Source organism: Rhodnius prolixus, unplaced genomic scaffold (genome assembly GCF_049639745.1).
Source record: "Rhodnius prolixus isolate KJV_2025 unplaced genomic scaffold, Rpr scaffold_8, whole genome shotgun sequence".
In the NCBI taxonomy this organism is placed as follows: Eukaryota; Metazoa; Arthropoda; class Insecta; order Hemiptera; family Reduviidae; genus Rhodnius; species Rhodnius prolixus.
The window spans coordinates 24,749,467-24,762,098 of record NW_027411593.1 but is presented as its reverse complement, the minus strand read 5'-3'; the positions used below and the strand labels follow the sequence as shown (position 1 = coordinate 24,762,098).

The following is a 12,632-nucleotide window of genomic DNA, read 5'->3' as shown; positions in this document are numbered from 1 at the left end:
CCAACCAACCACTGAATCTAAATTACGTAGAGATGTATACTGCAATGTTTTTACTTGACACATTACTGCAGTTGTAGCGAAGAATGTTTTAAAATCCTTTAAAACAAACGTGTAGTTACTGCAAAATTTGCATTGATAAAAACAGTAAATTAATAACTGTCTAGGTACTGCATGAAAATAAAATGTATAGCCTTTATAGAGGAGGTAGGTTACTGTCAAGTTGTCTGTTAGGCAATGAATTATATTTAATGTAATTCACTCATACATTATATTTTGCATAATATTCGTTGACAGATACATATAATTATTTATTATTGTATGATTCATCGTTTCTATGGTAAAATATTTTTAAATAATTTTGATTTGACGGTGGAAGTGTGCAGTATTTATCTATTATCATGTATCAGTTTCACTTATTGCAGAAATATACTGCAGTTGTGAAAATAAATAAAGTAAAAAAATTTAAAAAAAGTGAATGAAAACATTTACAATTAAATGTTCAGTAAGGCTGGAAACATAGTGGAGCGGCGAGCAAAGCGGCGATGATAGCGAAGAGCAAAGCGGCGAAATCAAACACAAGTAAACATATGGGACCGCGCATAGTGGCGAGCAAAGCGAAGATAGAGCAACGCTATCTCTAGAGAGTAGAGCGAAGCGTTATGACATGTTTGATTTCTTCGCTCTCATCGCGCTCAATTTGTAAAGGTTATTTTTCAAAGGTTATGGATATTGATACATTATTGGTTGTTTGTTTAAAGAAACCTCTGTGGGGCCATAGTATTTGTGAAGCTACAATAGTTTTTAATAATTAATAGTTTAAATTAATTAACAATTAGTAGTTAATGGAGAATTCAGGTAATTTTTGCTACATTTAATTTGGTTCTCAATCCCTTAATGCTAACTTTCATCTAAATACTAGGCAAAATTAAATTACATTTTCACGTCCTACTACTTCTGATCAGGACGAATTCTCCAATCCTTCTTCTGTAGCGTCGTACTACTCCAGTTTTTCAGATGAACAACATTAATTTATGACAAATCATGGAGTAGTGATTTAATAAAATTATTGTTTTTTTAATTGACTAATTTCTTTTTATCTGCATATATTTCTATTTTATTTTTATTTATTTTGATTTTCTTATCTTAAAGTAACTGCTAGGATTAATGGGGTTACACAGATTTGTATTTAGTAAATAACCTAAATAGTTAATTTTTCTATATTGTGCCTAACTCATGTTATGAGCTGTATTACTCAAAAACAATAAAATTTGATTTTGATTAATGGGGTTACACTGGGCTAATATGTAATCAAATGTTGATATAGACATTCGAAAATACGCATGAAACTTTCCAGGATGCTCCCGAAGTTGTTGGTACAAGTGATGAAATTCACCAAGTTCATTTCTAAACTTATTTATGTCATGAACACTGCAGCTCCTACTACTAAGCTGCTGCAAATACCAAAGTTTCAACAAAGAATTTTCATATAAAAATAGTTCCTCCATCTTGTTTTGTCAAAAGGAGAACGCGACTAAACTCGTCACTATGTGCATGCGAATCTTTGCTCGCTGCTCGTCGCTCTCTTTGATTTGAAGCAGCTATCATCGCCGCTTTGCCCGCCGCTCCACTATGTTTCCAGCCTAAATTACTCCAAAAACTGCAACTGATATGGTGGCAATAATCTAATATAATTATCAGCTGATTAATGTAGTTATTATGAAGACGGAATATTATTGTTATAATACGCACCTGATTGGTTGAAACTGAAATGTTGCTTGTTGATTGGCTGTGAAATTTGGGAATGAAGTTATCTAGAATTATACTAGCGCAGTCTACGCATGTAGACTTCATCAGGGATACATTCACAAATTAATAAGTAACATTTTAGTTTGTCAATAAAGTTTTGGTTAAACATTCTGCTAAACACTCGTTGGTTACCCAAAGTTAATGTGTCACAAGACTTTTCTTTCTGCAGGCAATCTCCAAACCAAATAACTTGGCATTTTCTCTTTTCTTCATTGATTTAGTTGATTAAATCCTCTGTTTTGTGAAATAGTATTGTTTTGGTGCCGGGGGCTAAATAAACTAAAAAGGAAAAAAAAAAACTTCCCAAGACTCGGCTCTAATCGTATTTTGTTAATCAGCTAATGGACTAGTTAGAATAGAATATAAGATTATAAGTCAAAGACTTAAGAAAAAGGGACTGTTAAAGCCCTTATCGGAATTCTCTTGTCGCCTGCTTCTCAACAAAAACATGTCTAGCAACGAGGAAGGGCTAGTTATTCTGTCCTCTCTTTGTAAACAAGATCTTCGTATTACCACTTCCTGACTTTCCTATAAATAAAGTTAAATATGTGCAATAGCTTAAGCAGCCTCTTTGCATAATCCTGTATATTTGGATTGGTATTTTGTCACTTCATTCGCCAGCCTTAAGATCTCAAAGCAAACTAAATGTTTTTCTCCAAAGTCAGCTTTTATCAATTGGGAATTTTTCGTTCATTGATTTTTGTAAATTATTTAATTGAATAATCACGTCTAACCGTTCATGACATTTGATCGAATTTAGAAATTTAGTTAACCGAAAATAGTAGCCATTACTTTACAATTATACTATTATTATTATTATATTATTATTTTATATGTAATTTACATATTATTAAATATGTATTATATAAACCAGATATCCATACAATTTTTTTTAAATTTGTATAAAGCAAACTTTTTTATAAACAATTAAAAAGATCAGATTAAAAGGTTTAGAAATAAAATCCAAAAAAAAAAATTAGGGAAACGAAAACAATATTTTAAAACTTATATTCGAATAAAAAGATAAGATTAAAGACTATATTGCAAAGGTTTTCAAATCAATTCTAAAAACAAACAAAAAATGGGGGGAACCATGAATTCTAATATTAAATTCATAGTCGAGTAAAGAAAAGGTTAAAGAATCTTCGAATAGAGTTAGCATTCCATTGCAAAAAACAATTTGGCTAATTTAGACTAATTAGCCGGTTAAAAAGGGAAGATTAAAGGATACTTTTAAAAATTTAAGAAATCTATTGCAAAATACAATTTGTAAACCAAAACTATATTTTCCTATTTATATCGAATAAAAAGATGAGATTAAAGAATACATCACAAACTTTTAGAAATTAATTTAAAAAAAAAAGCAATTAGAGGGAAAACATGAATTTTAATTTTAAACTCAGTCGATTACAGAAAAGTTTAAAGAATACATCAAAAAGGATTAACAATCCGTACCAACAAACAATTTTGTTGGTACGGATTGGTAAATGTAAAGAATAGCGCCCGGAGGTGTGGCCTAATTCGAAGTGATTCTGATTCGCTGTTACCATATAACCCGCCAAATTCAAATGTAAATATAAAAATATTTATTTTTCTGCAACCATGTAGGGAAGTTCTCATTACTCAATTAAAATCAGCTGTGTAATGCCCAACTTCCCACACTAGTGGGGGGAAATTCCCATTAGTGTCACTTTCCGCACAAGTGAGTGGAAAAACTTTATTGTGCTTCCTTGATATAAGAAGTTTTGTTATTAACATAAATATTTTCTGTAAAACTCTAATAAGCTTATTTAAATTTATTTTATTTAAATAATTAAAAAACGAATTTTAAAAAATAAAATAAAAATTGAAAGGAATATAGAAATAAAAATAATACTTTAATAAATAATTAGATATTTTTAATTATAACAGTTAAAAAGGTTATAGTGTTACCTTATAGAAATTTAAAATGGATTCTAGTGATGCCTGTTTAGAAAACACTCCTCCATCAATAAAAGAAACAGCAGAAAATGTAATAAGTAATGTAAATACGTAAGTAATGTAAATAATTGTAATATAACAATAAATGTTTATAATAAATAAATTACTTTTTGTAGACTGTAAAAATGGAATTTTTAATTTTATTAGTTAATAAATGGTTGCAGAAAAAATATAATATTTAACTCTAGTGTAAAGTATTTTCCTCACACTCGGCAATTTGCACTTGCACTCGCAGTGCTTCGCTCGCTCGTGCGTGCAAACCCTGCCTCGCGTGAGGAAAAGTACTACTTTCCACACTTGTTAAATAAATAACTATTTATATGGTAACAGCGAATCAGAATCACTTCGAATTAGGCCACACCTCCGGGCGCTATTCTTTACATTTACCGATAAACCATATAGGAGCTTCCTTGCAGTAATGATACATTAACTTAAACATGATTTTCAATTTGTTGAAACAAAGAAAAGTAATTTTCAATTTTTAGTCAAAAAAAGAAAAGAAAAAAGAATAACATATTAACGAATGCATCAAAAAGGATCAGAATTTAATTTGGGCAATAAAAAATGATATTTTAGAATTTACAGCTAATTAAAAAGATAAAAGAAAAGAATACAATGAACTTTGTCAAGACATAGCATTAATATTAATTTATAAGTAATAATTAAATGATAACATGCTGTTTTCATGGAACAATAATAAAAATATAAAGTCTTACCTTGTTTAAGAAGTATAAAAGTCCATCAGCATCTCAATAGATTACCAGTACAATAGCATTAGACATTTGACACTAGTTAAAATAATTCACAACACTACTTACTCAAAAACTAAGTATAACTTAAACACAATTTATAAAATAGAATGTTACTTTAACACTCACTAATATTCACTTAAAAATTAAGTTAATAAAGACACCACACTAACAAGTTAAAGATGTCCGCTGGTAACTTGCCAGGCTGATCAGCTGGTGAGTGAAGGTTATCAAACAGAGTGACCAACTGATTTTTTTTTCACTTACGAATGAAATTAAATCCCTAATTCGCTAATTACTCATTCACTAATTACATTTTATTTTTGTAGATTATGAATGAAAATAAATGAAAACAAAATTGTACAATCCTTAGACAAACTTCACTTACCAGCTGATCACCGCGGCCAGTTACCGGCGGCATTTTTAACTCGTTTGTGATGTCTTTTTGTTAACGTGACTTTTAAGTCACGTTAATATTAGTAAGTTGTAATTTATAAAACCAATCATCCAGCCAAATTTTATCAAAATCAGGATAGGATTTACAGTAATAAATGATCAAGAGGAGGCCTTACATAAATGGGGCTAACTCCTCTTCTATTGCAGATACTACTTTGTGACCCCTAAAAGGTGCATCTACATGAAACTCCAAATCGAATGAAACCTCATTCATGAAAATCATGAATTCACGCGTTTAGGCGCTACGTTGTTTAGCAATTAAGGTAACTAGGAAAAGAAGACAAAATTTTAAAATGCCCTTTTTTGTGCAACATTTTTCTCAAAATTTATTAAATCTACGCTGTTGCAAATAAATTGCAGTTATAAACGAGGATTTGCCCTTTATATTAAAGAAAATTTGGAAATTTTATCTTTTATAGAAAAAGAGAAAAAAATTGTCAAAGTTGGGTGTTTTTCAACGTTACGCTTTTTCGTGCAGTTTTTTACGATCAACCCTTATACAACTGTCCTACCAAATTATTTTTATTTTTGAATTTCTTAATACTGTAAAATGTCTTACTGTTGCTACCTCACACTTCTTTTCTCGTCTGAATTCTGGAATTATTTTCACGATAGTATTATGATTTATGTTTTATTACCGGCAAAACATTTCAGCGTTGAACTTTTTAATTTTGTATCTAGAGAGCAATTCTGAAAGTGAAATTTCTGTCAAGAAATAAATCAGCAAAAGTGGGAAAGAAAGAAAATGAAGCAGAACTGAAAGGTGTTGGTAGAGAATGAGCAGGAACCGCATTAGTAAATAGGTGAGAGAAAAATTATTATAGTAGGACGAAAATGTACGGTTGAGAATGAGATAATAGCTTAGTTGTGGCGTATAAATCTACCCAGACTCTAGCGCTTCTTCAACAACTAACTTGTTCACTTCACAATCCTTGCCTTCATTCGTCGGGCTTTCATTTCATCCAACCCGCCCAACTAAGGAAACAGCACTGTAGTTCTGTCGGTCGGTAATACGCAACCATCAAGGCAAACAGATGGAGAAAAAGTTTGCGCTAAGTACGCCTCTTGTTTTTATTAAGTTTTTTTTCCTCGTATTTTGAAGCCTAGGAGAGGAACAGATGGTAAATTGTTAGCGGTAAGATATGGTGCAATTAGTGTGTAACCTCTGGAATTTTAAAATTACCACCACATCGACCCCTGTACACCTTCACTTCTTGGTTAACATTATTCTTTTTAGTTGTGGGGATATACCCTCAGTTTTGAATTATAATTCAAAGTTTTTTTTAAAAAAAGGGGAATAGGGTCATTTACTGGGTTGTTAGTGTACCCCAAAAGTACAAACCGAAATTAATTTTAACTTTATTCACAAGTCTTTGATGCAAGGCACGTAACATGTTAATGATGGAGGATTTTAAGAGATTTAACTACTTCTTAAGTACGAGTAATTTAAATTTTAATGCTACAAATGTACATTATCTAGTAATACGAACCAGTTATATGATTACTGAAGAATGTGTAACGTGGTGAACTTAAATCCTAAACTGGACATCCTACATACTGCTTATTGTTTAACTTAGCTTTGGTTTGGGTTGTTAGAAAATCCGGAATACAAACCACTGGAACTATATTTCATAAGTCTGATTTCGACATTATAGGAAGATCTGCCGATGCTGTAATAACCGCTTTTGTTGAAATAGAAAAGGCTGGCAGAAGTATGGGCCTTCGTGTAAACGAAAGTAAAAACAAATTTTTAACTATCGAAGGTTTGAAGGCCTCCTTAAGAGTCGGCGGCTACTCATTTGAGAAAGTCGACAGCTTAGTGTACCTGGGATCTCTAGTAACTGCTAGTAGTGACGTCTAGAGCGAGATCAGCAGGAGGATCATATCCGCGAATAAGTGCTACTTCGGCCTTTGTAGGCCCATGAGAAGTAAGTTGGACGAAGCAACCCAAGCTAAGAATTAATAAAACTCTTATTCGCCCTATCCTGGTATATGCCTCCGAAACCTGGACAATCACGAAAGCAGATGAACATCACCTTTTAATATTCGAAAGGAAAATACTGCGTAGAATCTTCGGTCCAATACGTGAGAGCACAACGTGGCGTCGCAAAACAAACAGATAGCTGTATGCTCTGATGAAAGAGCCGAATATTATAGCGTTAATTAAGCTAATCAGGCTTAGATTTAGGGCTGTACATGTCGCAAGAATGGTCCAGGAAGAGATCCTGTACAGGTTTCTACCGGAAGTTCCTGACCGTAAAAGGAGAGTTGGGAGACCAAGGCTGATATGATTTGACAGTGTGGCGCAGGATGCCCAGGCAGCTATTCCGTACTAGGAACTGGATGGCGGCTGCAAGAGAGAGGAGACGACTGGCGGAGTAAACTCGAGGAGGCCAGGACCCAACTAACTGGGTTCTGGTGCCATTAAGATATAGAGAGAGGGAGTACATCCTACATACCCATACCCATAACAACTCATTATCAACATTTCTAATTATTTTAATAGTGCTAAGTATAAATACTATCGAGGCGCCACGGTTGCCGAGCGGTTAGAGATGCGAGACCTGTAAAGCTAATGTGTATTACTGGGTTTGATTCCCGTACTAGGCCTTAATGGTTAATGTGAGAACTATATAGTAAAGTACGTTTGCTAATCGCCTCCGTGCGCGACACCTAATAGGTAGTTGGACGTAAAGCCCGCCTACAAAAAAAAATAGGCATTACTTTAAATACTATCGCTTCCACAAATATTCAAGAGCATCGATTTCAATATGGAACCCCCTTGTGGGGACTGTTGACTGTTCTAATAATATAATGTGCGTATTGTTTTCAAGATTCATAATGACGAGATGAAATCTTAGAAATTTCACGTTTCTTTTGTCAACGTAGTCGTCTTGCAATGTTTTATTATTTCACGTTTCTCTCAGCGTACATTTAATGAGTAACAAAATTGTTGACAGATACTTTGGAAGCTGGAAACAATTCAGTTGAAAATGATTGATTCATAAAAGCAAATTTTATTTTATTATTATTATGTTTTTTTAAATGTGAATGCGGTAGTTAATTTTGTTTGACCAATTTTTTGTAGTACATAATTACCTCGATTTATCTGTTTGAGTAACTGCAATTATTAAGCTTTTGAACATATGTTTGTTGAAATAAATATAAATTACCAGTGAAAATGGAAATCTTTTTTAATATTAGTGATAAAATAAAAAGATCGCCAAAAAAATAATAATAAATAAATGAGGTCTGTTCAGAATTAGTGGCTGACGTTTTAATTTGCAGTGGAGATGATGGGGGATGCTGGCTACGTGATCTCCTTCTCAAGTATTGACTGCTTACATCCCCGTCACGTCCTTAGATTCTCCAACTCTTGGACGTTAGTTACTCACAAACAAACCTTTACTATTTCCCTTTCGCTTTTATTATTTTTTACGCTGTTTTTTTTTTCAGTTAGTCTTTTAAATTCCCGCAACAGATCGAACTTTAAAGATTTCATCATGATTTCTGGAAACTGGGGATAATAAATCTTTCCGCTTGCAAAGCATATTTTACAACTAGCCTTGTCTGGTCCTCTCTGGTTTTAATGATTACCATAATTCTATTACAAAAAACACCCCCATTTGCCAATTACAATTTCACCTACAACCCTTTTTGATATGGAAATATACCTACCATGGACTCTCGTACTCCAGCGGTTGTCACTGACATCTAGACATCGTCTGTTCGCTCTACCGTTCTCTGTCCTTGTTCCATGGTCCTCTCTGTGTTAGTATACGACGAATGCGGTTTTTTTATTTATGGATCACAAAGTGAATTTGGTAGGGTTGTATTTTTCCCCCTTTTATGGATGCTGGGGACGGTATGCTATGTGGCTCTCTCCGGCTCTTTATGGATTCAGAGATAGTACTATGTGAATCCCTCAGACTCTTTATGGATGCAGCATTTTATAAAGAGACCAAATGTACCATTGATTTATTATCCGTGGCAGGGGATGACTTTTTGGTTTCAAAGTTTTGAATTACTAACACAAATAAAACCCCCATCCTTCTACAATCGGCTCTTCCACTGTCCAAAGACTTTGAAATAAATATTTACTTGTTTAATAAAATTCTGAATACTTATTATAAAGTTTGGTGAAGCTTTATAAACTTTTTTTCACGGAAATGATTTTCACTATCATTTTTAGAATTGCTTTATAAAGTTACTCATCTCAAATGCAAAAGCTTTTCTAAGTTTCATTATTTTTAGCATTTTTGACGCCGTAGGCATATTCTATAAGATTTTTCTTTTGCTGGAAGTACTTTAATTAGGTATCTGTTACTCTGAGCAGTCTTTCTCAAAGTGGGTGATAACGTCCCCTTGTCAGAGAAAATTGGTGGGTGTTGAAGCGGTTTAGGGGAGATGGTTGATTTGTGTTTTTCTAATATTTTAAACTAAAATCAAAACCTGCATATTTTACACAGCTACATCGATTATTTCGTTCTTTCCTAAATTTTGGCTACAAAAGCCAATCCCACAATTGTAACCTGGATTATTGTCTATTGTTCAACGATTTTTTGAGAGCATTCCCATCGTCGTATTTGTGGTGAACGTGGATTTTTAGTGCTATGGTAACGCTGCTAACTAGAAAGTGAAATCGTTTGCATGTTACCGAACGGCGGTGACTTTGAGTAAATTGGAGCCTGATATTAACAAACTTGTTAAAAATCATCAGATTCATCCTTAACATTAGATTAGTTTTAAAATTTAAATTGAAATGTTCGTTTTAATTTGAATAAAAGTTTTTTCTAAATATTATTTATAAAGTTGCGTTTTAATGCTCTCAATAGAACGGTCTCATTTTAAATGTAAGTTCGAACTCAGAAACAGGATAACATTCATATAACACATTATAATTAAATTAAAGTAATGATTGCGATTGTGAATTTTAAGATGTGGAAAAAGTTAACAAATTTTAGGGGACGCTAAATTGATTCTCAAAGTGTGCGGTAGAGGAAATAAGTTTGAGAACCTCTGCTCTAAAGTGTCATTACACGGAAAAGAAATCTGGTACCATTCGGCTGTTTTCTCTAAATTCATTATCCTATCTGAGCAAGGAGACCGGATTGTTTTACAATTTTTAATTGACTACGGATACGGAAGTAGTTCGACTTTTATTGCAACCAACCTCTAATCAAAATTATACTTGCTAATTGCTTGAGATTTCACGGATTGTTGCATCAAGAACAATTCTAAAGCATAAACTTCACAAAACCTTTACAAATTTAATAATTTGTAATTTGTAGTAAATACAAAGTAGATGAACTGTTACAAAAAAAAAAAAAAAGGTGACAATATCACAACTTTCTTATCAATCGAGGTGCAGTAATCTGAGGAAAACATAAAACATGAAAGTTAATAAAACAATTGGAAACCTTTTATTTGAATCCATGTTCGAAATGTTTTGCCTTAATCGGATTTCCCAGTAACTGGGGAATAATGCAAACTGAAAAGTGAATTTCCATGTTCAACTTTACTGGAGGTGTTTTTCTTTCTTTTCTTTTTGTTTTCCTTCTTTAAAACGGTTTATTCATTTTTTTTTTGTTTAATCTTTTTCCTATTTAATAATGTCAGTTGTGATTTGGGAAATATATATTTTTTTTAAATCTTTTATTGAAATTTGCAACTACAACGGTTGTTGCAACAAGCAAATGTGATGTAATATAATGTCTTGAATGAAGATTGGAGAAGGCACCCAGTGGCGACACTCCATTAACGTGAATAGATGCACTACAGGTCACCAGAGTTATATGCTCCACCCACTTATTTTATGCTCCACGGCGGGAAATTTCGAAAAAATAAAAAACACGTATTTAATCATTTTTAGTCTAGTTTATTTTCAGTGATTGACCCATTTTTTTAAACCCTTACGAGTATATCTCGAGATGCAACATCCAACTTTTGTTTTTCAAATGGAACGTTATATTTTTTGTTGCATATTTTTGTAGTATTTGAGCTCCTGAAAACAACAGAAATTTTTTTTTTGAAATCGGTTAGGTTTTTCAAAAGTTATGGGTATTTAAAATATGAAAAACAAATTTCAGTTTACTGTCAAAATTACGATATTTTTTTTAAAGAATCTATTCAAACTGGGCACAACCAACGGATAGGCAAGCCAAAACTCTTGACTCCCACGCTTTGCTTGTAGCAGCACTTATGGTGGCGAAGTCAAGATCTAGGCAGACTAGAGTTATTCGACGTTCAGGTTGTTTTTTCTATAAACGTTTGGTTGGAGTTATAGGAAATCAACTAATCGGCCCATACTTCTACAGAGAGAACTTAACTGGTGAAAGGTATCCAACTTTTTTTTCAGTGACATTTTGCCAGGTTCCGCTTGAAGATGTTCATCTACAACGTCGGCTAGATATGTATTTTCAACAAGATGGTTGCCCGGCGAGAGTGGTTCGAGGTTACCTGGACAGAAATTTCCTAATGGATTTAGGAATTTCCTAATATAACTTTTAATAAAGTGCTTAAGGACTCATTGTCCCATCCAATGGCCACCTCGATCTCCGGACTTAACCCAAATGGACTATATTTTGTCGGGATACCTAAAAAAATAAAGTGTAAAGTATCCTTAATCCCCTGGCTTCAGTAGATGATTGAAACGTCGAATAACTCTAGCCTGCCTAGACCTTGACTTCGCCACCATAAGTGCTGCTACAAGCAAAGCGTGGGAGTCCAGAGTTTTAGCTTGCCTATCCGTTGGTTGTGCCCAGTTTGAATAGATTCTTTAAAAAAAATAACGTAATTTTGATAGTAAACTGAAATTTGTTTTTCATATTTTAAATTACCATAACTTTTGAAAAACCTAACCGATTTCAAAAAAATTTTTTTTGTTGTTTTTAGGAGCTCAAATACTACAAAAATATGCAACAAAAAATATAACGTTCTATTTGAAAAACAAAAGTTGGATGCTGTATCTCGAGATACCGGGGTTTAAAAAAATGGGTCAATCACTGAAAATAAACTAGACTAAAAATTATTAAATACGTGTTTTTTATCTTTTCGAAATTTCCCGCCGTTAAAAAAAAATGTGGGTGGAGCATATAACTCTGGTCACCCTGTATACTGCTCTTATGAGGAGAGTAGATCGCGGGGCTATTTTCTCTTCAATCTCCTTGGAGGATTACCTGTTAATGTGGGAGAAGATAAGTGTTCAATTAAAGGAATATGATGAGCTGCTGTAAAGGAATGAAATTTTAAGAAACGGGTCGTTAATGAAAGGGATTTTGAGATCATTATGAATGGTGAGGTTAGTAATATAGAATGGAGCGTTAAGTAGTTTTCGTAGTATTTTTGATTGTAAAGTCTGAATGCGTACAGAATTGGAACGTTGGGAAATATTAATTTTAAAATAATTTCAAATATCTCATCTGCGAATATTGAATATTTCAAAAATTATAGTCTGATTCATTCAATTTTCAAATTCAAAAATTCTGCCAGGAACACTCTCAAGAATTTTTCTTACTGCAATTCTCGTGTTGTTAATGTACAAAGAACATTTTACTAACCCTCAAAATGTCCAAAAGAAAATTAAGAGAAAAACAAATTTGTAAAAAATACTGAAAAAACGTGGAAAATTCATTGGAGTAA

At 32.9% G+C, this 12,632-nt stretch overlaps 1 long non-coding RNA gene across 3 annotated transcripts in view; it reads left to right on the top strand.

Moving 5' to 3' along the window:
• LOC141451049 (uncharacterized) overlaps positions 1–12,632 on the top strand; it is a 1,078,357-nt gene that overhangs the window by 889,896 nt on the left and 175,829 nt on the right. The window lies entirely within an intron of this gene.